Here is a 22,353-nt window from a genome sequence, read left to right as displayed (position 1 = left end):
TAAACACTCAGACAGACAATATAAACACTCTATAACAGTATAAATACTCTATACTCAGTATTTTCAAACAGGTGATTTTTTTTTCCATTCTCATTATCTCTAGCCACTTTATCCTGTTCTACAGGGTCACAGGCAAGCTGGAGCCTATCCCAGCTGACTACGGGCGAAAGGCGGGGTACACCCTGGACAAGTCGCCAGGTCATCACAGGGCTGACACATAGACACAGACAACCATTCACACTCACACCTACGCTCAATTTAGAGTCACCAGTTAACCTAACCTGCATGTCTTTGGACTGTGGGGGAAACCGGAGCACCCGGAGGAAACCCACGCGGACACGGGGAGAACATGCAAACTCCGCACAGAAAGGCCCTCGCCGGCCCCGGGGCTCGAACCCGGACCTTCTTGCTGTGAGGCGACAGCACTAACCACTACACCACCATGCCGCCTAAAATGTCTCCTGATTATTGTAATATGTGGTAGATATTTACACCAAACTGCAATACATATACATACACACGCACACACACACACACTTATGCAACCAGCTTATTGTACATTTTTTATTTTTTATGTTTTTCCCCTGAGCAGATTTGTTTGTTTTTCAATTGAATTGTACAGGATATAGGTCACATTAAAGGTGGGAAAAGTTTAGAAATTATTTATCATAGTCTCATTTTTTTACATCAGAAAAACTTATTATTTTAATGGCACGGTGGTGTAGTGGTTAGCGCTGTCACCTCACAGCAAGAAGGTCCGGGTTCGAGCCCCGTGGCCGGCAAGGGCCTTTCTGTGCGGAGTTTGCATGTTCTCCCCATGTCCGCGTGGGTTTCCTCCAGGTGCTCCGGTTTCCCCCACAGTCCAAAGACATGCAGGTTAGGTTAACTGGTGACTCTAAATTGAGCGTAGGTGTGAATGTGAGTGTGAATGGTTGTCTGTGTCTATGTGTCAGCCCTGTGATGACCTGGCGACTTGTCCAGGGTGTACCCCGCCTTTCGCCAGTAGTCAGCTGGGATAGGATCCAGCTTGCCTGCGACCCTGTAGAAGGATAAAGCGGCTAGAGATAATGAGATAAGATGATTATTTATTTATTTTCTGAATGGAATAGAAAAATCTGAATATTTCAAGCATGTAATTTTTATATGCTCAGAATTTAATTCTGTTCTAATTCTATTTATTGCAATTGGATTCCAAATACTCTATAAACATTCCATTCTGTTATGAATCAGAAAAATCATTATTATAAATCACAGAACTTTTTTTTTAAGTACTTCATCTACTTCAACAATGTTGCACACAGTTGTAAATGTCCCTTAATTCCACAGGGTGTCGATAATGGTGGACACCAGTGAAAGTGATCACTATTATTGACACCTCATGTGACTTCTCAAATGCCCGTTTAGATACAAAATGGCGGCTGTCAAATGAAAGAGTAAGCAACAAAGTAGGTTTTGATGAGGAGATCATGAAATATCGGTGAATTTGATCAGTAAAAACGTGTCCATGATCTTTCCACCATGCTTGCCTGCGATGATAACATCTAGGTTTTCTCAAATTGCTGATTGTGCTAAAAAAATTCCATCTCAGGTAATGAGCTGTGTCATCGGACAACAAGATCAAAGGGCGGGGATGGGGGTGGGGTCTTCCGGTTGATTAATTAACCAATAATAACTGTTGAAACTGAAACTCATCTTTGTAAAATTGTTCTATATTGGTAAATCTGAAAAGGTGTCGATAATTGTGGACTGTCGATAATTGTAGCCGCTGCTCTAGCTATAATATGATGTGCTTTTACAGTAGGAACGGTATCTTACTGAGCTGACCACTTTCAACACATTTTGAAACACTGTCGGCTTCATTAAACAATTCAGATGTTTTTTTGGTCAGATCAGATCTGTCCATCATGACATGACAATCACATGCGATCCATGTCTGTTTTTACCTGTCTACGGAAACAGCCTGATTGCTTGGACTATTTTTTTTTTCAAAACTACTACTGTTCAGTAGTTTCAGTCAGTTCTTTCCAGTTTTGCTTGAATAAGATCCTCAAATAGCAATGATGGGACATTTTTCTTAAAGTAGTTGTTGTCATAGTGTTGTGTAATATATCAAATTAAGGATTGTGAAGATCTGAATTGAAAACTTGTTTAATTCTGTAAATATGTCGAAAAAAAAACAAAGTTATGAACATTTGAAAATCTAGTGTTTTATAAAATTTCCATGTCTGTCCATTGCTCCGGTCACAAACCAACAACCATTTTCCACTGGTTTAATTTTCCATTCATGAGAAAAAAACTCAATCAGAAATTAATAAACCAAAAAGTCAAAAATAAAGAGATTTAGAATTTTGAGTGTCAGGGTAAGAATTACAGATAAAGGCTTCTTCTTGTAGATCACAATTCTGCACCTCAAAGGCTTAAAAGTAACACATCACTGAAATCGGTCCATCCTTTGTGTTTAAACATAAAAGCCAGAATTTATCGGGTATGTTCACTTTAAACTGTGGACACCGAGCATCACTAATGACGGTGGTGCTCGAATGCGCTGTGAATAAGAGGGTCAAAACTTTTGTTACTTCTCTTCAAAACAGTATCACTGATATTTATACACCTTCTCATTTTTTCTCCATGAACAAAAATATTAGGAAAATCACTGCTTTTTAGGAAGGATACAAAATTTTCCTCAATGATCCGATCTTTCGCGAGCACGAGACAGCAAAGTGTTCAGCCGATTTTATCAGAAAATCAAGTCAATATGAGAGATTCGACCACTAGGTGTGAATTGTGAGTTTCAAGCTGATTGAACCAACAGTGAGTGAACTGGAAGTGACAACAAAACACACAGACCGGTGATGAATATCACTAAAAAACCCAAGATGGCAACGCCTGTTAGTTTGGTGTATTGCATTACACAATGTTAAAAAACCACTTAAAGTAAAAGGTCATCACAACGCCTCACAAAATTAACAATATATTCCGTAAATATGTTACTTATTCTTGAATCGACACTAGTTTCATGTAGATTAGATATTTTTAAATGTCTTTAAAGGCCAAACATAAACATGCTGTTCTCCCATATAAACGTACAGGAGGTTCATCAGCACAGTGGTGGGTTCGCTGTTAAGCCAACTTCAAATATGGAGTAAATCACCAATTTCCCTTTGCTTCCATTGTCCACCTTTGTATTTTGCTGTGTTGTCAACAATGGATGATGATGATGATGATGATGTGCACATGTTTATTGGGGAATGGAGTGACACGGTGGTGTAGTGGTTTGCACTGTTGCCTCACAGCAAGAAGATTCTGGGTTTGAGCCCAGTGGCCAATGGGGGCCTTTCTGTGTGGAGTTTGCATGTTCTCCTGGTGTCTCTGTGGGTTTCCTTCAGGTGCTCTGGTTTCCCCCACAGTCCAAAGACATGCAGTTTGGATAACTGGCTACTCTAAATTGTCGTGAGTGTGCAGGAAGGAACTGGCCACCCTACTGCTGCAATTCTGGCCAAGCCAACCAAATATGGTTCTCCTCAAGCCCGGATGAGGTGCAGCAGTGATGATGATGAAATATGTTGGGGAAAAGTCACTTGCGTTCCAATCTGATGGTTGTCATTGATGTCTTCTGGCAGATATGTGGTATCTGATCTAAAACCACATATGAATGTGGCTCAGTCTGATTTGAAGGGATTGGATTTTTGTGTCCACACACTCCTGAAAACATTGTCATATTATTGCAGAAAATCAGATTTGTGTCACAACCTGGTGATATGAACAGAGTTAGAAGAACTATGTACCTCACACATACATCGTCCATTATTTGTTAAACAGTGACAATTTTCTGTGTCTCCATTTTGTCTGACATCTGACACCAACACCAGATCAGACCAGTAACCCCTAAAAAGGTCAATGTCCCAGTCCTGGTGCATCCCCATTTATAACCACCCAGTTAACCAACGTCAACCCAGGCTTGTAGTACTTGAGTCCAGGACTCGGACTCGAATCTGACTCGTACCCTAATTTTAAGGACTCATGGCTTGACTTGGACTTGAGCACTGATGACTTGGACTCAGACTCATACATTAACTGCATTCGGACTCGTAAATTAGAGACGAGGACTCAGACTTTTTTTCTTTATTTTTTGTAGCGTCCCATGATAATTTGGCACAAGATATTTATATCTACATTAATTTTTGTACGAATTTCATGTAAGCTTGTCACACCTGTGCGCCTTGGTGCGTGCATCACATAGACTCTCAGATGCGTTCCGGACAGCGTGCATGCCAAGCGGACTCTTGCGTGTGCCATAAATGACTCGCACCTGCACAGGATTAAGGCACAATCAGCACGCCTATATACGTAAAAACTGTGAAAACACACTTACTTTGCGAAGTATTGAGTTGCTGATACATTATCGAGCCTTATTTCCTTGTTTGGTTTCCTGATCCCTGATTTCCTGTTTCTCGTCTTTGATCCTGTTGAGTCTACGATAGCCTGTTTGTGTCTCGCTCGTTGAAACCTCTCGCCTGTTTCACCGTTTTATGATTTTGCCTGCCGTTCTGGATTGTTTACCGTCTTCACTTGTATTAATAAACACACCTTCTGCACTTACATCCGTCTCCCAACCGTCTCTGACGGAATACTTCACACTCCCTGATAAAGAGAAGCACATTCACCTGTTCATATGTCATGTTCAGGAGCAAACTAATGTTAATGGGGCTGAAACAGCCACGGTCAAATGGTGCAGTTGGAGTCTTGGACTCGATTCGACTCGGATCAATAGTGGAATTAAGTTGGAATTTTTTTTAATGACTTGGACTTGAACACTGGAGACTCAACTCGGACTCGAGATTTAGTGACTTGACTGCAACACTGCCTCAACCTCATAATATCCACAAGTTCTCAGTTCCCATGTTCTCTCATTTTCCTCCACGCTGCTCTCAGCTAGTTGAAATAACTCTTAGGTTCATGGCAAGTCTGTTCCATAGCTGAAGGTCCAAAGTTATTCGCTTATTTAGAATGAGGAAAGCATATGTTCTCTGTTCCTAGTGATTTCACAAATAGAAAATGCAAAGTGGCTTCATGCGCAGTCATGAAAGTGGTATAGCGAATGTTCAATGATTAAGCGCTTCCATTTGGTTTCTTCTCTGTCATGACGTGCTGTGGATGAATTTTTAGCACACACTGGGTTCGGTGTGACCAATTAATGAAGGCTTGCGATGCCAGGGATTATTCACCAGTGTGCCAGAAAGTTTTTATTTGTCATGCCCGCATAAATAACGGCAATATCGCATTCGACAACTAGGCTGGTGCCAAAATCCAATTGTACGTAATAAATTATACTTCTGCAAGACTGCACCTCAATTCCTGAACCTTGAACCTCACAAATCATTGTTTAAGCAGTTATATTGGACATGATACAGTGTGCCAAATACAAAACACTATATAAAATACTGCAGCTGGACATATATGTCAGGCCAAAACACACACACTCATATATAGGCACAGAAACACAGACATTAGTGCAAACGTTTCATTATGGCAGAGCATCTGTAGAGCACACATAATTATTCTGGTTGGAAAACCGTGCTGTTTTATGCATGGCGTATAAGTCATGCATGCGTAGCATGTTGAACATGGGCACAGCCTAAATTAGTTATAGTTCACAGAAATATATTCTGAATCATCCAAGCCTTTGCCCCAGATATTTGCTGGTGATTTTGGTCGTTGAACCATTGCCCATTCATCGCTTGCATGGTTCCCAAGGTAAAAAACAAAAGAAGGAAAATCTCAGTAGTCATCAATCACCTCACTTCCAGAGAGGCCCAATATGAGGACATTAATGTGGAAGCAGCCCCCTCAACCTTCACCCATGACCCCAACGCTGCCAGCAGGGACATGGAGGAATAGATGGAGGTGTATGGGATCGGAGCCTGTCACTGAGTCTCTCGCTATCCTTCCTCAGGGAGCAGAACATTTGCATGAATGCTGCCTGTTATCTGTGACGGACCTACAAAAACCTACTTAGCTATTTCCAATACACCAGAAAATTTGGGTAATTTCATCACATAGATATATTAGCTTTTTGGTTTTCACACAGATTTTATTTTTCCTTAAATGATATTAGTGAATGAGTTTCTTAAATGCTATTAACAAATCAGTTAGAATCTTCTATTAAAGGAGTTGGAAAATGTAAAATTTCCATTAAAGGTGAATTAGTGGATTTTTTAAAATTCATACTTTTACAAATAACCTGGAAGTATGTCAAAGAAGAATTTATTGGTCACATGCACACTCAAGCAGGCGGCACGGTGGTGTAGTGGTTAGTACTGTCGCCTCACAGCAAGAAGGTCCGGGTTCGAGCCCCGGGGCCGGCGAGGGCCTTTCTGTGCGGAGTTTTCATGTTCTCCCCGTGTCCGCGTGGGTTTCCTCCGGGTGTTCCGGTTTCCCCCACAGTCCAAAGACATGCAGTTAGGTTAACTGGTGACTCTAAATTGAGCGTAGGTGTGAATGTGAGTGTGAATGGTTGTCTGTGTCTATGTGTCAGCCCTGTGATGACCTGGTGACTTGTCCAGGGTGTACCCCGCCTTTCGCCCGTAGTCAGCTGGGATAGGCTCCAGCTTGCCTGCGACCCTGTAGAACAGGATAAAGCGGCTAGAGATGATGAGATGAGATGAGATGAGATGAGATGCACACTCAAGCACAGTGAAATTCATCCTCTGTATTTAACCCATCTGAAGCAGTGAGCACACACACATACCCAGAGCAGTGGGCAGCCATACTAGAGTGCCCGGGAAGCAGTTGGGGGCTAGGTGCCTTGCTCAAAGGCACTTCAGCCCAAAGCCGTACCATGTTAACCTAACCACATGTCTTTGGATTGTGGGGAAAACTGGAGCAGCCCCAGACAGACATGGGGAGAACATGCAGACTCCACACAGAAAGATCCCTGTCAGCCACTGGGCTCGAACCCAGTACCTTCTTGCTGTGAGGCAACAGTGCTAACCACTACACCGCCATGCCACCAAAGATGATTTAAAAGGAAGTGTCGAAGACACAGTGTCAGCACAAGCGTATTATGTGGTTGAGAACATTGTTTGGAAAACTGCCTTATGGTCCAGAGTATCTTATGGTTTAAAGGAGAACTGAAGGCAATTTTTTTTAATCAAAATTCTATTTACCTCAGTATAGGAATGCATTTTTGATCGCTATTTTGTCGCTGCTATAGCAAGTTCTGAGTGTTTGAAATATGCTCTGTAATATATCAGTCCATATGTCAAAGCAATGGCCGTAAACGAGATTTGTTGAGACCTGTGTGAGACATCGTAGGACGGAAGTAAAACGTACAGCGGAAATCAAAGTGACCAACATCTGCCAAAGTTGTCAAAAGACACGCGCGCCCTCTTTCGAATGCTGATGTAATCAAGCCGGAAGATTTGTTTGTTTTGAGAGTAATCAGGAAAGTTTGAAAAAAGTAGGCCGTAATCATCATTTAAACTCGTTTTTGTCCAATATTTTGTTTGGAAAGCAGTTTTCAAAATGGCGGCACTGACACCTGGCTGACATGTCATGTTTCGAAGTCTCGCACAAGTCTCGTGAAGATCATGCAGATAAGCGACGCCTGCCGTGGACCAAACGAACTAAATTCAACACGGCTAAAAACCGAATAGGCCGATAAGTATAATATTTAATTGCAATTAGTTGCCAATACGAGTCATGATATAAGGTTACTAAAACTGAAAACGTAATTGAATAACACGTTAATTAAGAAATAAAGCAAGTTTAAAAATTACTTTAGTTCTCCTTTTTGGACGTTGGTTCCCTCCAGGCCTTGGTTCACTATGGGTGATGCATGTGCTGCTTGCTATGGACTGCAGTGAGCTCGTTGTTCATTTTAACATCTGTGTTGTCCAGCGCTCTGTGCGGCGGCGCTTTTGTGCTTGGTTTGGTGCATACTTGTCAACCCTCCTGATTTCGGCGGGAGGCTCCCGATTTTAGTCTCCGCCTCCCGATCGTTTTTGTTAAAAACTGGATAATCTTCCGGTTTGGGAAATCCCTACTGCCAAGTTAAAAATACTCCCGATTATGTCCAATCAGAATTGTATGAGAAACACTGCTGACGTCAACTGATTTTTAACCAATCAATGAACAGAACGACAGTCACTTCCGTAACGTAGGATTCACTCAGGCTGTCCGACATTTTTTACAAGCAGTGATTCATCATGGCCGCTAAACCCAATACCATACGGCAAAAATATGAATGCAAATCCCAGGTTGCATGGGAGAATGAATTTCCATGGATAAGCAAATGCTCGACCAGCTAATTACACATTTTAAGGTAAAGATACCTTAAATCAGAATATAATGGACATTTGAGTGTGAAATTAAACTCGTCTTCCATAGCATTTCAGAAACAAACTGTACAACTTCTAAAGTGTTTAGTGAAATTTTGCACGACAGAGAATGTGTTTGGTGAGTGTATTTGAATCGTGTGGGAGTGTCTTAGTGCTATTTTGAATTTATGTTTGAAAGTTTTAAGTGAGGGCGGCATGGTGGTGTAGTGGTTAGCGCTGTCGCCTCACAGCAAGAAGGTCTGGGTACGAAAGTAGTATCGTATCGGTACAAAATCCCTAGTGTGGACAGGGTATATATTGAGCGTAGGTGTGAATGTGAGTGTGAATGGTTGTCTGTGTCTATGTGTCAGCCCTGTGATGACCTGGCGACTTGTCCAGGGTGTACCCCGCCTTTCGCCCGTAGTCAGCTGGGATAGGCTCCAGCTTGCCTGCGACCCTGTAGAACAGTATAAAGCGGCTACAGATAATGAGATGACATGAGTTTTAAGTGAAAGTTTACAAGTGAATTATCTGGAAAGTGATTGATTTTGATCGAGTTTTGAGGTTTTAAGTGAAAGATTACTAGTGAGTGTATTTTGGTCGGAATAAATTTTGCATTCGAGTGAATTTCTTTGTGGAGTATATTTTGATATTATGGTAGTATTTATAGCGCCATTTTTACATTTTGTTTGAAAACTTTCAGTCAAAGTTTGCAAATGAGCAAATTCCTTTGCTGCATTCCGATAGGATTTTGATAGGATTTCTAGCGCTTTTTAAAAATTCTGTTGGAAAGTGTTTAGTGAGAGAGATGCATTTTAGTCGTACTAAGACAGTGCAGTATTTATTTAATCGAGTTGTTTCTATTTTGGTTAAATTTTATTAAAATATTATTGAATTTATATATGATATTATAGTTCTCTGTATTTTTACATGAGCTTACAGAAGGAAAACACTTTTGATGCAATCCAATAATATTTTCATTCACTGTGACTATTTTAAGAAATGATAAACATTCTTCTAAAGCATCACTTGTGTTATTTTCTGTGGGTCTCCGTATGGATACAATATTCAGGCAGGAGATTTTTCAGCTCAAAATCTGATTTAAGACTTCCCTTTCAGTGTTATTATATTAAAATTCAAGACGAGTATTATTTTAGATTTTTCACTCTGAGCTCTCTCATGCCTGATACATGAATCCCATCACCTACAGGAATTGATAGAACAATATCAACAATTCAAAAACTCTTTAATTGTATAAATTTCAAATGGTTTGCAATTAGTTGGGATCTACTGTTTTTATAATTTCAACCGCGCATCATACCCTCGTCCAATTGAAAATTTCGTTCACGCACTTTTCTCCCCAAGGAGAATTTTGAAAAGTTGGCAAGTATGATGGTGTTCCAAGCGATGTTGCTTGGTGGCGTCACGGCGGCTGTGCGGGTGGTTTGGGACATACTGACGCTCTGTGTGGTGGTGCTTCTGTGCTTGCTTTGTGGATCCATGGCGTGGTGTTCCGGGCTGTGTTGCCCAGCGGCGTTGCTGTGACTATGCAGGCAGTGTGGGACTTATGGTATTTCCATGTGCCTTTTGGTGGGACTGTGGCTGCTACACCATTGGAATTACATCCTGACCTTTATTTGGTGGACTTCCCCCCCCCCCCCCCCAGTTAATGAATTTACCTTGACGTGGCCCTAAATTCTCCGCTATTTTTTCCTGCTTCACCATGACCCAATTCAAGATACTATGTCATGCATCACTTGGTGGGCTTTCCCCGTTCACGCAAGGCATTGTGGGATACAAATTTGAAACAGGAGACAAAAATGGAGGACGTGAGTATGCGAATGAAACGTGAAAGAGCGACTACAGTAACGGAAAGAAAGCGAGAAGAAAAGACGTTATGTTATATACGAAGGAAAGGAAACGCAGGACCAAACTAATAAATATCGGCGCTCAGCGAGCACCTCAGTGTAATCAGCTGTTCGTTTAGCGACAGAATGATGGAACTGTCAGTGCACGCTCAAAGGGAAACCTGTGGATGCCAGCTGCCGTAAAACCCAAAAGAAGAAGAAGATAAACCTGCGCATGCGCACACGGACTTCCTCTGTCTGCTTGACTGCGCCAAGCGAGCGATTTCATGCACATTATTTGGTAGGGAATCCCTGATATTTTGTGAGATACTACAGAAATAAACAGATATCACAATGACCAAATTTCAGAGGGAACTAAATTTCAACAATTTTATGAAATAAAAAAAGTCCGTCTCACTTTAATGTACTAAATGTTCAAATAAAATGTTATTTGTTTGTTATTCATTATTCATTTGCTTCTTACTCAAAATATTCACCTGGAGTGACAAGCTAAAAACTCTTCTCAGCCTTTTTTTCTCTCTAAATACTATTCATTCATTATTATTATTATTATTTATTTTTATTTTTTTTACATTTTGCCATTTCACTTCTACAATCCACCTTTTTGGTTTTCATCACAGAGATGGCATGTTAGATCCTTAATTTACAGCTCAAAAATAATCTATCAGAGCAGAGAGAGAAATGTCTTTTTGCAAATCCTACAGTGTGTCCAAAATAAAATGTACTGCTAATTATGGAAATATGCAGCAGCCAAGCACTCAGAGTCCTCCTCCTCTAGGAATGGATTCAGACAGCCAAATCCATCACCGGCACCTCTGCTTAACTCACCACCATTACAGCCCTAACGTTCTGCTCGAGAACTGTCACTGCCAATTGTGTAGTCCTCAGTCAACCAGAGCAGCTCATTTAACCAAGCATTTTTATTTTAATTTGAGCAGGGCTGTGTTTTCGATTGAATATGTGGATGGCTGTTTTTCTTCTCATTGTGCCTTGTTGTTTAGGTCTGACAATTACATGGAGCCACACAGGAAGCCATCTGCCAGAGGATGTTATGGAACAGCTGAACGCAAATACACAGACAGGAGCAGATACATTCAGAGCAGTGATGTTGTGCTAACTGCCGTTGACGGCTAAGTAGCTTTAATCCAGATAGAAGACAGGCTGAAAGTGTATTATTTCCGTTTAATTAAACTATACCGCCTTTTCATGTACTGAAAATATTCACATACTTTTTATCAGAAGAAAGTATCAATTTTAAATAGAGAATTGTGTATTTTGGATCATTATAGCCTCCTGTTTTGATCTGTACTGTAGATATAAATAATTTTAAAAAGCATGATCTCAAACCTTCAGAGATCTTCTATGTTTGTTGTTATACACAGACAGACATGAGCCCATGCCAATACCATGTGCATTAAGACAGTTTTAGTCCCCCTTTGCTGTTATAATAACCTCCATTCTTCTGGGAAGGCTTTCCACTAGATTTTGGAGTATGGCTGAGGGGATTTGTCTGATCCATCCTGATGCCCTACGTCTGGCAGGAGTTTCATCACATTGTTCCTGTGGAGGACGGCCCCATATGGACAGTTGAAAGTTACACTTGGAGGACGCTCCGGACTCTTACAGTAATGCTTTTATGGATGAGGACTACAGTTGACTTGCTAACTTTAGGACTGCAGTTGTCATGAACAGTTTTGCACTCAAGTTTCCATCAATGAAGAGTTTATTACATCAACGAAACAGACTTCATGTTAAATCTGTATAACCTCCATTCTTCTTGGAAGAACACCTGATGGAGACACTGAGTTTTTTGATGTAGTTGCAGATGACCTACAAGGAGATACCCTTGTACCATTCTCATTATCTCCCACTCAAACTTCATCCTTCTGGTCACATTTTTGTTTCTGGGCCATATCTTTAAAACTACTGAAGATATCTTCATGAAACTTTGTATACATATCAAGCAACATGTGAACTGGTGCCTTTTGCTATTTTGGATTTTTGGAAAAAAGTTTTTTTTTTTTCAAATTTTTACATAAAAAATAGATTTTGACATAGTTTCTAAGAGCAATGTTCATTTCCAGAGCATATATCCAAAACTAGGGGCGGCATGGTGGTGTAGTGGTTAGCGCTGTCGCCTCACAGCAAGAAGGTCCGGGTTCGAGCCCCGTGGCCGGCGAGGGCCTTTCTGTGTGGAGTTTGCATGTTCTCCCCGTGTCCACGTGGGTTTCCTCCGGGTGCTCCGGTTTCCCCCACAGTCCAAAGACATGCAGGTTAGGTTAACTGGTGACTCTAAATTGACCATAGGTGTGAATGTGAGTGTGAATGGTTGTCTGTGTCTATGTGTCAGCCCTGTGATGACCTGGCGACTTGTCCAGGGTGTACCCCGCCTTTCGCCCGTAGACAGCTGGGATAGGCTCCAGCTTGCCTGCGACCCTGTAGAACAGGATAAAGCGGCTAGAGATAATGAGATGAGATATCCAAAACTATTCATGATACGGATTTGAAACTTGGTATACATGTTAACAAGGTGATGTAGATGTGCCTTTTCATACCAAGAAATTTGAGAAATTTTAATTTTTCATGTTTCCATGGAAACAATTTCAGATTTAGTCTCTCAGGTTAGTCTTAGGGGTAGGTTTTGTTTCTAGAGCAGAACTTGAAAACTATGAGTGGTATGGTCTTGAAAGTTGGTATATGTGTTGATTAAGTAATGTATATGTGCCTTTTGATACTAAGAAATGTTCATTTTTAGCTGACCTGGACCAAAGGTCCGGTGGGTTTATGCCATGGGCTGCTGAGGTCGGTGTAAAGAGGTCGGGTTGGTTTCCTGCAGCAGAACTTGAAAAATGTGTCAAAGAATATAATGAAACTTGGTATATAGTTGGTATATAGGGTGGGGGATATAGATGACTCTGTCTTCTTGCTTATAATTGCATTAGATTACACCCTTCACAAAGCTACCAGAGATCCAGAAATAGGGTTCATGACATCAAAATGACAAGGCAATCAGCAACCTTCTGTATGCATCACAAACACAGATGTCGCTGATGATTTGGCCTTACTTTCAAACTATGTGGAGCAGGCCCAACTACTCTTATTGAGGTTGGAAATCACAGGAGAAGCTATTGGCTTGCATGTCAACTACAAGAAGACAGCGTACATGCTGTACACCCAGGCAAATGCTGATTTGATAACACTAGAGGGAAAGAATCTGAAACAGGTTGAAGATTTTCAGTATTTCGGTTCATGGATAGACTCTAGCAAGAAGGATATGACAATAGGCAGCACAGTGGTGTAGGGGTTAGCACTGTCGCCTCACAGCAAGAAGGTTCTGGGTTCAAACCCAGTGGCCAACAGGGGCCTTTCTGTGTGGAGTCTGCATGTTCTTCCCATGTCTGCGTGGGTTTTCTCCGGGTGCTTTGGTTTCCCCCACAGTCCAGAGACATGCAGGTTAGGCTAATTGGTCACTCTAAATTGACTGTAGGTGTGTGTATGGTTGTTTGTCTCTATGTGTCAGCCCTGCAATGATCTGGCAACTTGTCCAGGGTGTACCCTGCCTCTCACCCACAGTCAGCTGGGATAGGCTCCAGCTTGCCCGCGACCCTGCATAGGATAAGCGGTTACAGATAATGGCTGGATGGGATGGATGGATGGATAGATATGGGAATAAGAATTGGACTAGCTTTGCAAGCACTGAACAAAATGAACAAACTATGGAAATCTAACCGAGAGAGATCACAAAAATACAGTTCTACAGAGCGACAGTTGAGAGCGTTAGTGTCTTCACTAACACTCTCAACTGTTGCTCTGAAGACACTAACGGGCTACTACAGATCATGGTTCCTGAACACTAACCCAGGCAAGACCCAGATCTGCACCTTCCACCTAAACAACCGAGCTGCATCTAGGAAACTTAGAATCATGTGGGAAGGGAAATAACTAGAGAACACACCCTACCCGGTGTACCTTGGTGTCACCCTCGATAGGACCTTGTCCTTCAAAGAGCACGTTGCTAAGCTCCGGAGGAAAGTATCCACCTGCAAAAACCTTCTCGACAACCTTGCTAACTCCAGCTGGGGTGCTGACCCCAACACCCTCAAGCAGTCCGTGCTGACGCTGTGCTATTCAACAGCTGAGTACCGCGCTGCAGTATGGGAGAGGTCAGCCCATGCTTCCAAGATCGGCGTAGAGCTCAACAGAGCCTGTCACACCATCACAGGCACCCTGAAAGCTACTCCCTTGCCAGCACTGTACAAACTATCAGTTATTTGCCCACCTGGTATACACCAAGAAGCTCAAGTGAGAATGAAGCATGACAAGCAACTGAACGACCCCAGACACCCACTACACAGACATCAGGAGGTCCCCCAATGGCTGAGATCACGTCACAGCTTCATGACAGTTCAAGGCCTAGGTGTAGTACCATCAAAAACCTTCAGGATGGAGAGGTGGAAGGAGAATGACTCTAACAACAATGAGTCATTACCTCCCCCTAGTGAGACACTTCCCCCGGGAGCAGACCTACCGAGGAGGGACTGGGTCACGCTCAACAGAGCCAGATGCAAGGTAGCTAGGACTGGTGACAACATGCTGAGATGGGGTAAATCTACAAGTGCAGCCTGTCCCTGCAGGGAAGACCCCCAAACCATATAGCACCTTCTACATAACTGCGAACTTGGTCCGACCTGCTCAGACGGCGATCTCCGGGAGGCCAATGAGATAGCTCGTCGCTGGATCCAGAGTTGGAGTGACAAGATATGATGATGATGAGTTGAGAGTGTTTTGTTGTCCAGTGCAGATTGCCTTACACTTACAAAGGATATGAACAGCTGATTAGATGGCACGTACACACGAGTGCTAAGAGCAGTTCTCTGTGTTTCTTGGAAAGATCACAAATTGAACAATGAGCTGTACAGAAACCTCAGCAACATCTCATCAACACTTCATTTAGGAAGGCTGAAGTTTATCAGGCACATGTGGAGGAGAAAGGAGGAATTAGTGAGCCAAGTGTTTCTTTGGGAGCCAAAGCAAGGAGTAAGAAGGAGGGGAAGACCAGCAGTCACTTATGTTGACCAGTTGAAGAAAGACACCACTGAGGAATAGAAAAACATCATGGATGACTGTGAAGAATGAAGGAAGCTAGTCGATGTCCAAGCTTGCTCGAAATAGATAGTTAGCTTCTGGGAAGGAAGAACTGTATGGTACTGGAGGAGTGAATACCATTCTTATTATAAAAAAAAACAACAAAAAACATTGCCTTATTTGGTGTTTTGATGATGGTGGGAGAGAGAGAGAGAGCGAGAGAGAGAGATCTACCACATCTCCCCAAAGCATTTCACTGAATCAATTGCCCTCTGGTTGTATGGCAGTGTCATCCTGGAGAGACCACTCCCATTAGGATAGAAATGTTTCATCAAAGGATAAAGGTGTTCAGTAAGAAAAACTTTGTATTGATTTATAGTGATTCTTCTCTCTAAGGGGACAAGTGGATCCAAACCATGCCAGCAATATACCCCTACATATTGGGACTGCGGGACTCCCAAGTGGTGCAACAGAAAAACATTCGCCCTATTGCTGATCACCCGAGTGAAGTTTGAATCTCAATGATGCCACAGCCATCCACGGCTGGGAGCCAAGAGAGGAAAATTGGCTGTGCTTTTGGCAAAATTGGTCAATTGTGGGAGTCTGTGAGCTCATGTATGTGAAATAGGGCAGATAATGTTTTCCTCCAAGGGTTTTATGCTGCAGTGTGATGCAGCATGAGCAGCAGGATGAAAAGATCTGGTTGGCTGGCTTCACATATCTAGGAAACATGTGTAAGCCCCCACCCTCCTTGGTTTGTAGCTGTGGTGTGATGGGGAGTGCGGAATGGGGGGTTGGGATTGGCAGATGGCCACATTGGAAAGAAAATGGGAATAAATAAATAAATTAATAGATAAAACTCATTTGTTTATTATAACACTTCTATAAGAAACACTTCTATAATCAGTACTATAACAATGCACCATTGGTGTCTTTACAATTGATCCACATGACAATATATTCTATAATGAATTGTTTACAATAACATTTTCCTACTGGCCTTAAAGCTAGACGGCCTTTCGATTTCATAAAATCGGTGATATTTAGTTATCTCTGCAATGTGGTCATTGTGATATATGTTTATTTCTGTAATATCTCACAAAATATCAGGCCATTCTGTGGCTGGGAAGTTATTTAATTTGAGGGGATTAAAGCAAATAATGTGCATGAAATCGCTCGCTTCGTGCAGTCAAGCAGACAGAGGAAGTCCGTGTGCGCATGCGCAGGTTTACCTTCTTCTTTTGGGTTTTACATCAGCTGGCATCCACAGTGTCGCATTACTGCCATCTACAGGTTTCCCTTTGAGCGTGCACTGACAGTTCCATCATTCTGTCGCTAAACGAACAGCTGATCACACCGAGGTGCTCGCTGAGCGCCGATATTTATTAGTTTGGTCCTGCGTTTCCTTTCCTTCGTATATAACATAACGTCTTTTCTTCTGGCTTTCCATGACCATAGTCAGTCTTTCACGTTTCATTTGCACACTCACGTCCTCCATTTTTCTCTCCTGTTTCAAATTTGTATCCCACAATGCCTTGCACGAATGGGGAAAGCCCACCATGTGATGCATGATGTAGTATCTTGAATTGGTTCATGGTGAAGCAGGAAAAAATAGCAGAGAATTTAGGGACACCTGGCTCTAAATTCATTAATTGTTCTATTTTAAAAAAAATAATAAAATTGGAAGTCTGTGATTTGAATTCAGTAGCTTTTGGTCCACTAAACAAAAATATTTGGGTGTTGGGGAAAATTTTTTTATGACCTACACTTGAAAAATCTGAAAGGCAGTCTAGCTTTAAAGCATTAAATCCCTAAAATATATCCCAAAGTTAAAATAACCAGCAGCAGAACAGGTATTATTATCTCATCTCATTATCTCTAGCCGCTTTATCCTGTTCTACAGGGTCGCAGGCAAGCTGGAGCCTATCCCAGCTGACTACGGGCGAAAGGCGGGGTACACCCTGGACAAGTCGCCAGGTCATCACAGGGCTGACACATAGACACAGACAACCATTCACACTCACATTCACACCTACACTCAATTTAGAGTCACCAGTTAACCTAACCTGCGTGTCTTTGGACTGTGCGGGAAACCGGAGCACCCGGAGGAAACCCACAAGGACACGGGGAGAACATGCAAACTCCACACAGAAAGGCCCTCGCCGGCCACGGGGCTCGAACCCGGACCTTCTTGCTGTGAGGCGACAGCGCTAACCACTACACCACCGTGCCGCCCAGGTATTATTATTATTATTATTATTATTATTATTGCTCAAAGGGGAGTGATCATTAAATTAAAAAAAAAAACTGAGCCAATTACAAAGCTAGAATTCCATGAGAGAGTCTGATGCTTTACTAACTAGTTTTTCCTTCTATAATAATAATAATAATAATATGTCAGCCCTGTGATGACCTGGCGACTTGTCCAGGGTGTACCCCGCCTCTCGCCCATAGTCAGCTGGGATAGGCTCCAGCTTGCCTGCGACCCTGTAGAACAGGATAAGCGGCTACAGATAATGGATGGATAATAATAATAATCCACTTTCCTAACTCCCCTATTTATTCCAAAAATAAATTTTCATGCCTTCAAATAAACTGCACCCTATAGTATGCAAAACATACAGGCTTTCTCCGTTATGTCAGAGCATCCTCATCTCCACATGCTCCATCTCCGTCATGCTCCATGAAGCTTTGCCTGTTTTACATAATATGGCTACCTTATGAACCTTTTTTCTTACCTAAGCAGTACATACAAATCATAATTGCATCATGTCGAGGCCCTCAATGTCTTTTTTTTGTTTTTAACCTGAGGTTTGAAATGACTTGCTGATTAATGGAAAGGAATTACAATCTCAAAGAAAATCTACTCAGCAGCTGAATTAACCCACCAAATTTTACATTAAGTAGCGCTCTGTAGGTCACGCAGACAGTATTTAATGAAAAGGCTGCAGGACTAGTTTCGGGGTGTCAATACATCATGTGCTGTCAGACAGCCTCTAGCGTCTAATTACAGAGCGTCTTTTTGTCTCTTTGTCTTTGCGTCTCTTTGTCAGAACATCTCTCGTGCCTGTACTCATCTCCTCGGCTTCATCGCTTGTCATTAAAGATACAACACAATGGAGGCTTTTCAGCGAGAAGCAGCAGAGTGCCATTGTTCATTTTGTATTAATACACCGGGTTAATTTAGACACAGCGGAGGAAGTTTGAGCCCACTGTAAACAATTTAGTACAGTACACTGAAGCATATTACAACAATTACAGTTGTTAAGCGCAGGCTGAGGCCAAGTTTACATTAGACCGTATCTGTCTCGTTTTCTTCGCGGATGCACTGTCCGTTTACATTAAAACGCCTGGAAACGCCGGGAAACGGGAATCCGCCAGGGTCCACGTATTCAATCCAGATCGTGTCTGGTCCGGTGCTGTGTAAACATTGAGAATACGCGGATACGCTGTGCTGAGCTCTAGCTGGCGTCGTCATTGGACAACGTCACTGTGACATCCACCTTCCTGATTCGCTGGCGTTGGTCATGTGACGCGACTGCTGAAAAACAGCGCGGACTTCCGCCTTGTATCACCTTTCATTAAAGAGTATAAAAGTATGAAAATACTGCAAATACTGATGCAAATACTGCCCATTGTGTAGTTATGATTGTCTTTAGGCTTGCCATCCTTCCACTTGCAAGTGGTAAGTGATATGCGCTGGGATCACACACACAGCGGCTCAGTCCCGAATCACTGCTCGTGAGCTTCACTCGTGCGCTCTGTGAGCTGCGCAGGGCCGGAGTGCGCACCCTCCAGAGGGCACTCGCTGTTCAGGGCGGAGTGATTTGGAGCGCAGGATGCCTGCGGAGCCGAGCGTATCCGTGTATTGGTGTTGCTGTGTGCACGCGAATCGTGTATTGGTGTTGCTGTGTGCACACTAATCGTTTTAAAAACGTTAATCTGATGATCCGCTGATACGGTCTAATGTAAACCCCATCTGAGTGATCAGTGTCGGGTGTGTGATTTGTCCTGAGTGTTGTCTCGTCCATACTGACCTTTTGGAAGTTGTCCTCATATATGGTTCTGTCTCAGAGTGCAGTGTAATTGGATATGGTTTTTACCTAAATAATAGTCTGAGAGAGAAGGAATCACAGCTTGTGCATATGAGGTCAGAAAATAGGTCACATATACAGTATCGGCATCCTATAAATATGCCTTTATCAACATTCTGACATTGTAAATTGCTTCTTGTATATATATTTGGCAGCACGGTGGTGTAGTGGTTAGCGCCGTCGCCTCACAGCAAGAAGGTCCGGGTTCGAGCCCCGTGGCCGGCGAGGGCCTTTCTCTGCAGAGTTTGCATGTTCTCCCCGTGTCCGCGTGGGTTTCCTCCGGGTGCTCCGGTTTCCCCCACAGTCCAAAGACATGCAGGTTAGGTTAACTGGTGACTCTAAATTGAGCGTAGGTGTGAATGTGAGTGTGAATGGTTGTCTGTGTCTATGTGTCAGCCCTGTGATGACCTGGCGACTTGTCCAGGGTGTACCCTGCCTTTCGCCCGTAGTCAGCTGGGATAGGCTCCAGCTTGCCTGCGACCCTGTAGAACAGGATAAAGCGGCTACAGATAATGAGATGAGATATATATATTTGTATGCTAATGCACTAATTCTTCGTTTGCAACCATGTGACCAAAACTGCTTGCATTTTTAAGCGCCGCCATGTTGGAGGAAAAACAATATATATTATATATACCATGGTAAGAGTACAGACTGGAAGGTAAAGAGGAGTTCCATTTAGAAGCTTGTAGTCGTTTCTCAAATCTATTTTAAAAACAATCATTTTGTCTGCTTCAAAAGACCGGTATCTAACACACTATAGAACATATTTAGTTCTAAAAGAGCCCTCACCGGGCGACGAGGCTGCAGGATTTGAGGTCGGGGATTGACGTGAATCTTGCTCGATTGATTCTGTGATCGTTTGGGAAGATTCTTCAATAGTTTTGCGTTTCTTTCTGCGCTCTGCAAGCCTCGCATTTCGAGCTGCCATTTTAGTCCCATCTTTGATTTTGTTGTGGCCCGTATTTTGTGTCGGAGCCCAGTCTGGATTCGTAAAATTGTCGAGATCAGCAGGTTTCACTAATGGAAAAGAAAAAGCAAAATTAAAGCAGCATCATCAAAAATGATATACAGCTCTTTTTAAGATGAAATAATTGTAAAAGCTTTTGATTGTCGGATCACACACTCGATGATCACGGTGAGTTTCTGCACGACCAGGCTATTAAATGATCCGATATTTCTTATATATTGTGATCTTTCATTAATAACTAGTTCGTAGCACTTACCGTTGATAAAATGTTCACTGCAGACTCGTGTGGTTTTTGCTTTCTCATCGCTGAGATCAGCTCGGTTTATGTTGGACAGTCAGTGACGTCTCCGCTCCGTGGACAACTCTCTTGTTTTTTCTCCTTGATTATTTATAATTGCTGGAATTCTAAAGAACTTATAAGCCCCCTTGTCTCGAATAGAGTTGAACCCACATCCAGTTACAGCACAAATAGTGTAAAGGCATAGCGGAGAAACAAAAGTAATTCTTGAATATAACAACCTCTCAAGCAGATCTTCAATAGTAAATGTGCGCCGTGTGAGTCTGTGTAGATCCTCCAACATGGCCACCTTCCGGTTCAAAGCCTCACGCAGGATTAGCTATGACGTCACGTACAAACGAAGTGATACATATTTTTGAAAAGGCCCTCAGGAGTGGTGAGTATTAGAGAGTATTATGCTGTGTTCACACTTATACCGGTATGATAGTGGTATAACTGTATCGATACAAAGTAGACCGGTACAGTTTAGTGCATCTGTCCACACTAGCGAGAAATGTTTGTGGTTTTCTTTCACGGTAGTTGAAATGCGTGTGCGCAAAATGTTTCTGTGGTTACCGAGTGACTTCCTTCCGAGAATATATGGTGGATGAAACAGCGTGTGTGTGCTTTTTGTTGTCAATGTACAGTCTGTATTTCTGGTGGTCATTTATTCAGTCGAATCGTATAAAACGCGCGAGGCAGTTGAGAAAGAAACAAACAAATCTCCGTTCTTCACTATTTTATTCAGCGAAGACATCAATTGAGGTGTGTGACTTTGCGCATGTGCATTATATTTGTATCGATACAGAGCCGCTTCATCTGTCCACACTACGTGAAGAGCTACAGTACCGATACTGTACCGGTACGAAACCCATACATTTGTGGGTTTCGTACCGATACAGTTATACCGCTACAGTACCGGTATAGTTGCTAGTGTGGACAGGTGTTGCGGTACGAAAGTAGTTTCGTATCGGTACAAAATCCCTAGTGTGGACAGGGTATTAGAGTGTATTAGAGTAGAGTAAAAACGTTGCTCACAGAGACAGTCATGCACGTACCTCTCAAGATTATGTATATTATGATTATAAGACATCATGACTGTCAAATTGACAAGTGTGAGACATCTTTCAGGGTCTGTTTAGTCCTGTTCCGTTCTCTCACACAGATACTCCAGGTAAAGTCATGCATCATTTGAGTACAGACAAGATGCTCACCCTGCATCCTTCAGATGAGAATATGCCATCTGGACATGTATCCACGTACAAACACACACGTTTCATTGCCCATGCCCAAACATATCCAAATACATACACAGGAGCACAGGTTTCTACACACACACGCACACATTCAGAGAACGGCTGATTTGATTAACTCCCAAGCCTCCATTATTATGTTAGGTAGGTGGTGTAGAATTTCAATGATAATCCATAATGCATGACCTGCTCTGTTGCCGTGGCAACATAAATTCAAGGTTACCGGCTTTGCAGGAGCGTAGCTGGGCGCTCCGAGGAAGCGCTGCTCAAAATTCTGCTCATGGAGGAGGAGCATCAATCAAACTGTCGTAGATTGCAAAGTACTCATAATCAGATGGAGAGGGGAAAAAAGGAAGGGGGAGGGAGGAGCAGTAATACAGGACAATTTACAGAAAGAAAAATAAATAAATAAATAAATAAATAAATAAATAAGTACACACTACTATGAGCTACTTGCATTAACTGTGCCTCATACACAGGCTGAGCTC

This window comes from Neoarius graeffei, chromosome 3 (assembly GCF_027579695.1).
Source record: "Neoarius graeffei isolate fNeoGra1 chromosome 3, fNeoGra1.pri, whole genome shotgun sequence".
Classification (NCBI taxonomy): Eukaryota; Metazoa; Chordata; class Actinopteri; order Siluriformes; family Ariidae; genus Neoarius; species Neoarius graeffei.
The sequence above is the reverse complement of the archived record's forward strand: the minus strand, read 5'-3'. Positions refer to the sequence as shown.